Here is a 7,631-nt window from a genome sequence, read left to right as displayed (position 1 = left end):
ATAAAAATTAGCCAGACCAGGCACAGTGGCTCACGCCTGTAATCCCAGCACTTTGGGAAGCTGAGGCGGGTGGATCACGAGGTCAGGAGTTCAAGACCAGCCTGATCAACATGGTAAAACCCCATCTCTACTAAAAATACAAAAATTAGCCGGGCATGGTGGCAGGCACCTGTAATCCCAGCTACTGAGCAGGCTGAGGAGGAGAATCGCTTGAACCTGGGAGGTAGAGGTTGCAGTGAGCCCAGATCGTGCTACTGCATTCTAGCCTGGGTGACACAGTGAGACTCCGTCTCAAAAAAAAAAAAAAAAAAAATTAGCCAGGCATGGAGGTGGCTCTCGTGGAGGCAGCTAGTGTGAGGCTAGGGAGCGCTGAGCCACGCCTCATGCCCTGCGCTACCCAGACTAGTGAACAATACAGTCAGGATGGCTAAAGGTGACCCCAAGAAACCAAAGGGCAAGGTGTCTGCTTATGCTTTCTCTGTGCAGACATGCTGCAGCGGGATAATGAAGGACTCAGAGAGACCGAGGGGTGGAGGAGGAAGTATTTATTATTTAGGTGCACCAGCCCAGTTGGATTAACATCCACAGGACTGAGCCCGAACAAAGAGTCAAGCTACCTTTTACGCATTTTGTGGGGTCGGGGGAGATCTGTGCAGGGTAAAGCATATTACAGAAGCAAGAAATAAAGACAGTTATTTAATTAAGACATGCATTACATCATTTCTTACTTTTCAAGGAACAACATGTTTTACGACTTGCGATTATCTGCCTAGTGACCTTGCAGCTGCATAGCTAGAGAAACAGAGTCTTCACAATTCCTGGGAAAGGGAGAGATAAGGCTCACTAGCCACAGAAAAACAGGCAGTTAATTTTTAAAGGACTTCAGCTTTTTTTCTTTCTCAGGGAGGATTGGGTTTTCTTACATACAACTGAGTTTTTGCTCACATATTCTTTAATTTCTTTCCTTTTTTTTTTTGAGACGGAGTTTCCCTCTTGTTGCCTAGGCTGGAGTGCAATGGCATGATCTCAGCTCACAGCAACCTCCGCCTCCCGGGTTCAAGCCATTCTCCTGCCTCAGCCTCTGGAGTAGTTGGGATTACAGGCATGTGCCACCACGCCCAGCTAATTTTTTGTATTTTTAGTAGAGACAGGGTTTCTCCATGTTGTTCAGGCTGGTCTCGAACCCTGGACCTCAGGTGATCCACCCACCTCGGCTTCCCAAAGTGCTGGGATTACAGGCATGAGCCACCACGCCCAGCCTCTTTAATTTCTTTTAATTTCTGTTCCAATACAAAGAAGAATATAAGAAGAAAAACCCAGAGGTCCCTGTCAATTTTGCAGAATTTTCCAAGAAGTACTCTGGGAGGTGGAAGACAATGTCCAGGAAAGAGAAATTTAAATTTGATGAAATGGCAAAGGCAGATAAAGTGCTCTATGATCGGGAAATGAAGGATCATGGACCAGCCAAGGGAGGCAAGAGGAAGAAGGACCCTAATGCCCCCAAAAGGCCACCGTCTGGATTCTTCCTGTTCTCTTCAGAATTCTGCCCCAGGATCAAATCCACAAACCCCGGCATCTCTATTGGAGACGTGGCAAAAAAGCTGGGTGAAATGTGGAAGAACTTAAATGACAGTGAAAAGCAGCCTTACATCACTAAGGCGGCAAAACTGAAGGAGAAGTATGAGAAGGATGTTGCTGACTGTAAGTTGAAAGGAAAGTTTGATGGCACAAAGGGTTCAGCTAAAGTTGTGCGGAAAAAGGTGGAAGAGGAAGATGAAGACGAGGAGGAAGAAGAGAAGGAGGAGGAGGAGGATGAACAAACAAACTGTTTATCTGTCTCCTTGTGAATACTTAGAGCAGGGGAGCGCCATACTCAACATATCTCTTATTTGAGAAGTATCTGTTGCCCTCATTAGGTTTAATTACAAAATTTGATCATGATCGTATTGTAGTTCCTCAAAGTGCTTTAGAAATTGTCAGTGGTTTACATGAAGCGGCCATGGGTGTCTGGAGCACCCTGAAACTGCATCAAAGGTGTACATATTTCCAAACATTTTTAAAATGAAAAGGCACTCTTGTGTTCTCCCCACTCTGTGCACTTTGCTGTGGGTGTGACAAGGCATTTAAAGAGGTTTCTGGCATTTTCTTTTTATTTGTAAGGTGGTGTTAACTATATGGTTATTGGCTAGAAATCCTGAGTTAACAACTGTATATCTCTATAGTTTGTAAAAAGAACAAAACGACTGAGATAAAGTCTGGATGCTCCTTGCTTGGCGTTGAGCTGTGGAGAAGATGCTTTTTGGAGGGGCTGTAGCTCAGGGTGTGTGCTCTGTGAGGCTGGACCTGTTGACTATGCAGTGGGCATCCATTTCGCTTCAGGTTGTCTTGTTTCTGTGACATGGCATTCTGCTGCCATCTTAGCTGTGGACAAAGCGGGGTCAGCTGGCATGATATATATATATTTTTTTTTAGTTAAGCGCGGTAGTTTTTAAACAAACTGTAGAACTCTTCATTGTCAGCAAAGTGAAGAGCCACTGCATCAGTGAAAGTTCAAGAACCTCCTGTACTTAAACACGATTTGCAACATTCTGGGTTTTTTTCGTATGTTTAGAACACTGAAATGGTTTTGAAGTTAAATGAACAGTATTACATTAAAAAAAAATTAGCCAGGCATGGTGGTGGGTGCCTGTAATCCCAGCTACTCAGGAGGCTGAGGTGGGAGGATTGCTTGAGCCCAGGAAATCGAGGCTGTAGTGAGCCAAGATCATGCCAACTGTACTCCAGCCTAGTTGATAGAATGAGACACTGTCTCAAAAACAAGCAAGCAAACAAACAAAAAACTCTGAAAGAAGCACTAGCAAAGAATTATGGGAGCATCCAAAAGGAATAATAATAACTCTTTTTTTTTTTTTTTTTTTGAGACAGAATTTCGCCCTTGTTGCCCAGGCTGGAGTTGCAATGGCGCGATCTCAGCTCACCGCAACCTCTGCCTCCCGAGTTCAAGTGATTCTCCTGCCTCAGCTTCCCGAGTAGCTGGGATTACAGGCATGTGCCACCACTCCTGGCTAATCTTTTGTATTTTTAGTAGAGACGGGGTTTCTCCATGTTGGTCAGGCTGGTCTTGAACTCCCGACCTTAGGTAATCCAACTGACTTGGCCTCCCAAAGTGCTGGGATTACAGGCGTGAGCCACCACGCCCGGCCACAATAATAACTAACTCTTATTGGGCACTCATTATGTTCTAGGCATCTTCTAAATGCTTTATATGTATTAATTTATTTAATCTGCACAAAAATCCTATGATGTGAGTGGGTAGCACTCTTTTTTAGAAAACTCAGGCGCAGAGTGTTTTAATATTGAAGGGGAGGAAAAATAACTTTTTCTTCTGCCTTTCATGGTTCTTAGACAGTATGAACCTCTGTAACACAGGACAGATAACAAGAGAAAAACAGGCCGGGCACAGTGGCTCACGTTTGTAATCCCAGTACTTTGGGAGGCCTAGGTGGGAGGATTGCTTGAGCTCAGAAGTTTGAGACCAGCCTTGGCAACATGGCTGAGACACTGTCTCTACCAAGAATACAAAATAAAATTAATTGGGCAGTGGCAGGTGCCTGTAGTCTTAGCTACTTGGGAGGCTGAGGTAATAGGATCACCCGAGCCCAGGAGGTTGAGGCTGCAGTGAGCTGAGATTGTGTCACCACACTCCAGGCTGGGCAACAAAGCAAGATCCTGTATCGAAACAAAACAAAACTCCAGAAGTTTAACAACAGGTATTCCTCTTATGTATCCATAGGAGATAAACAGAGAAAGGAGTAAACCTCAAAGAGGTGGCTTTGAATTCAGGTTTCAATACCATCGTTTGCCAGACAGAGAAAGAAGGATGTGGGGAAGGCTGATAATGAGGGAGCTGCCAGGAAAAGCAGAGTAAACAAGAGTGAGGTTTGCTGCACAGATTTAAGCCAGAGCCATCTATACTGATGAGTTCCTAGTGATTTAGAATCATCCTGCTTTTCCTGGTACAGAAAGGAAGGCACCCTTACAAATGGAGACTTCCGGCCAGGCGTGGTGGCTCATGCCTGTAATCCCAGCAATTTGGGAGGCCGAGGCGGGTGGATCACCTGAGGTCACTAGTTTGAGACCAGCCTGGTCAACATGGTGAAATTCCGTTTCTGCAAAAAACACAAAAATTAGCTGGGTATGGTGTCATGCACCTATAGTCCCAGCTACTCAGGAGGCCGAGGCAGCAGAATTGCTTGAACCTGGGAGGCGGAGATTGCAGTGAGTTGAGATCATGCCACTGCACTCCAGCCATGTGACAGAGCGAGACTCTGTCTCAAAACAAAACAAAACAAAAACAAAAACAAAAAAAACAAATGAAGACTTCCCTTATAGATTAAATTTCCCTTACAAAAGGGTAATTTCTACTGTTCTCAGAGCTTCTCCTGTATCTGTAACTTCTCAAAATCATCAGCTCAAAATAGTCCTTATGCTAAGGAGGCATATTTCATGTTGGCATATGCTGGTCTCCTACAATGACTCGCCAAAGATCACAAAACTAATAAGTGAATTCAGGCAGTCTGGCTCCACGCCTGTGTCCTGCGTCATCTCACTGGAGATCTTTTACAGGACAAGGCAAGTCATGTGGTAACTTCTTTTTTTTTTTTTTTTTTTTTTTGAGACGGAGTCTTGCTCTGTCACCCAGGCTGGAGTGCAGTGGCCGGATCTCAGCTCACTGCAAGCTCCGCCTCCCGGGTTTACGCCATTCTCCTGCCTCAGCCTCCCGAGTAGCTGGGACTACAGGCGCCCGCCACCTCGCCCGGCTATTTTTTTTGTATTTTTTAGTAGAGACGGGGTTTCACCGTGTTAGCCGGGATCGTCTCTCGATCTCCTGACCTCGTGATCCGCCCGTCTCGGCCTCCCAAAGTGCTGGGATTACAGGCTTGAGCCACCGCGCCCGGCCTGGTAACTTCTAATTAGAGGGATGAAGGAAGACTTCACGGAAGAGGCAGCATTTGAATTAAGCCCTGAAAGTAAAGTAAAAGAGCATTCCAAGTTGGGAGTGTAGATACAGAGATGCAAAAAGAAATATGTGGGGGTAAGCATTTGGCCTGGCACAAGAAGGTGGAAAATATTGAGGGGGAACTTGGACTCTCTGGTAAGTGTTGGCACACTATTGTGAAGGTATTGAGAAGTCAAAGATTTTTTCTGAGCCCTTTTTTCTAGCCCTTTAATACAAAATAGCTAACACCTATGCCAGGCATGGTGGCTCAAGCCTGTAATCTCAGCACTTTGAGAGGCCAAGGCAGGAGCATTGCTTGAAGCCAGGAGTTCAAGACCACCCTTGCCAACATAATGAGACCCCCATCTGTATATTAAAAAAAAAAAAAAAAAAAAAAAAATCAGGGCTGGGCATGGTGCTCATGCCTGTAATCCCAGCACTTTGGGAGGCCAAGGTGGGCGAATCACAAGGTCAGAAGTTCGAGACCAGCCTGCCCACTATGGTGATACCCTGTCTCTACTAAAAATACAAAAATTAGCTGGGCATGGTGGTGGGCACCTGTAGTCCCAGCTACTCAGGAGGCCAAGGCAGGAGAATTGCTTGAACCTGGGAGGCAGAGGTTGCAGTGAGCCAAGATTGCACCACCGCACTCCAGCCTGGTGACAGAGTAAGAATCCGTCTAAGAAAAAAAAAAAGAAAAAAAAAAGAAAAAAACTAACACCTAATATGGGGTGGTGGTAGAGGAGAAAAATTTCTGGTATCTATTCTAGAAGTGCAACTTCATTGAAAACACAAGACATAAGAACACTCAAAAAAATGATAGACAAGTTTAAAAATGTGATACAAGAGATGTTTCAACTTTGTGCATGATTAGTTGTTTAACAAACCACATGGTTTTTGCAAATTTAAGGTTATATTAACTGTTTCTTTGGTTTGAATGGAGGGTTTGCAAGTAGAAGAAGAGTCTGGAAACGGCTTTGGGCAGTTGAGACAGGTTTTGGAAGGAAGCTGCTATGGTTTGAATGTGTCCCCCAAAACTCGTGTGTTGGAAACTTAATCCCCAATGCAACAGTGTTAGGAGGTGGGGCCTAATAAGGTGATTAGGTCATAAGTGCTCTGCTCTCGTGAGAGGATTAATGTCATTTTTGAGGGAGTGGGTTAGTTATCTCGAGAGTGGGCTGTTTTAAAAGTGAGTTTGGCTTCCTTTTGCTCACTTGTCTCGCTCTCTCTTGCTCTTTTGGCTTCTGCCATGGGATGACTCAGCAAGAAGGCCCTTGTCAGATGCTGACACTTTGATATTGAACTTCCCAGACTCCAGAACTGTGAGAAATAAACTGATTTTCTTCATAAATTTCCCAGTCTGTGGTATCATGTTATAGCAACACAAAACAGACTAAGACAGAGGCCATAAATAATGGACGGCAAGCCCTATTGCCAAATGTGGGAATAAAACGGTTAATGCTGAAACTGACTGCCCAAGAACCCTCTCTTTACCTTCATAACGCCCCAGGGAGAGGAGAATCCCAGTAATGAGTGACTGGAAATAACAAACTGGCTCTGACAGGAGCTTAGGTGTCCAGATATAGGCAGCTCCAGGCTGACTTTGTGGTTCCACAATCCAGAGTGAGAAAATTCCAAGGCTTCCTCCTAGACCACATCCTTAATGCATAAGAATTGCCAGAGAAAATTATCCAAGATATGGAAATGGGCAAAGGAGATTACTAGGTTTCCTTTCAATGGAATTGTTATTACTGCCTATTGGAATTTCTGGAATTTTTGGATTTTATAGGGTTGTACAATTTAACTGATTTCTTATTGACTAGGTTATTTTATAATTTTGTAGGAATTGAAGTAAAATTGTAAAAAAAAAGATCTGATGGTAAGGCAAATTCTTATCCATAGCAATGCAAATAAATTTTGCCTGATAAAGATATTGATGTCTCCTCTGCAGAAGAGAGAACACCAAACATTACATTTTATTGCACTGTAGGATATTAACCAGTTTTGTCTTTTCTCTTTGCCTCTCTGTTCCTCAAATTCCCTTTGAAATAATCTTAACATCTTACCAGTGCCCTCATTAATTGAATTGAATAAAATCTTTGACCTGTGTTCATTCTATATTTGCACAAAACCATGTTTTTGAATCTTTTTTTTTTTTTTTTTTTGAGACAGGGTCTCACTCTGTCACCCAGGCTGGAATGCAGTAGCACGATCATGGCTCACTGCAGCCTCAAGCAATTCCCAGGCTTAAGCAATTCCACCTCAGCCTCCCTGGTAGCTGGGACCATAGGCTCATGCCACCACACCTGGCTAATTTTTTTGTATTTTTTTTTTTTTTTTTTTTTTTTTGAGACGGAGTCTCGCTCTGTCGCCCAGGCTGGAGTGCAGTGGCCAGATCTCAGCTCACTGCAAGCTCCGCCTCCCGGGTTCCCGCCATTCTCCTGCCTCAGCTTCCCGAGTAGCTGGGACCACAGGCGCCGCCACCTCGCCCGGCTAATTTTTTGTGTTTTTAGTAGAGACGAGGTTTCGCCGTGTTAGCCAGGATGGTCTCGATCTCCTGACCTTGTGATCCGCCCATCTCGGCCTCCCAAAGTGCTGGGATTACAGGCTTGAGCCACCGCGCCCGGCCTTT

The 7,631-nt window shown here is 44.5% G+C and overlaps 1 pseudogene; it reads left to right on the top strand.

The window, feature by feature from the left end:
* Window positions 1-423: 423 nt before the first annotated feature.
* Window positions 424-1,847, top strand: LOC105485769 (high mobility group protein B3 pseudogene; annotated as a pseudogene).
* The last annotated feature ends 5,784 nt before the right edge of the window (window positions 1,848-7,631 follow it).

Source organism: Macaca nemestrina, chromosome 14, assembly GCF_043159975.1.
Source record: "Macaca nemestrina isolate mMacNem1 chromosome 14, mMacNem.hap1, whole genome shotgun sequence".
NCBI classification, from domain to species: domain Eukaryota; kingdom Metazoa; phylum Chordata; class Mammalia; order Primates; family Cercopithecidae; genus Macaca; species Macaca nemestrina.
Note: the sequence above shows the minus strand (reverse complement) of the source record. Positions and strands in the feature narration are given on the sequence as shown.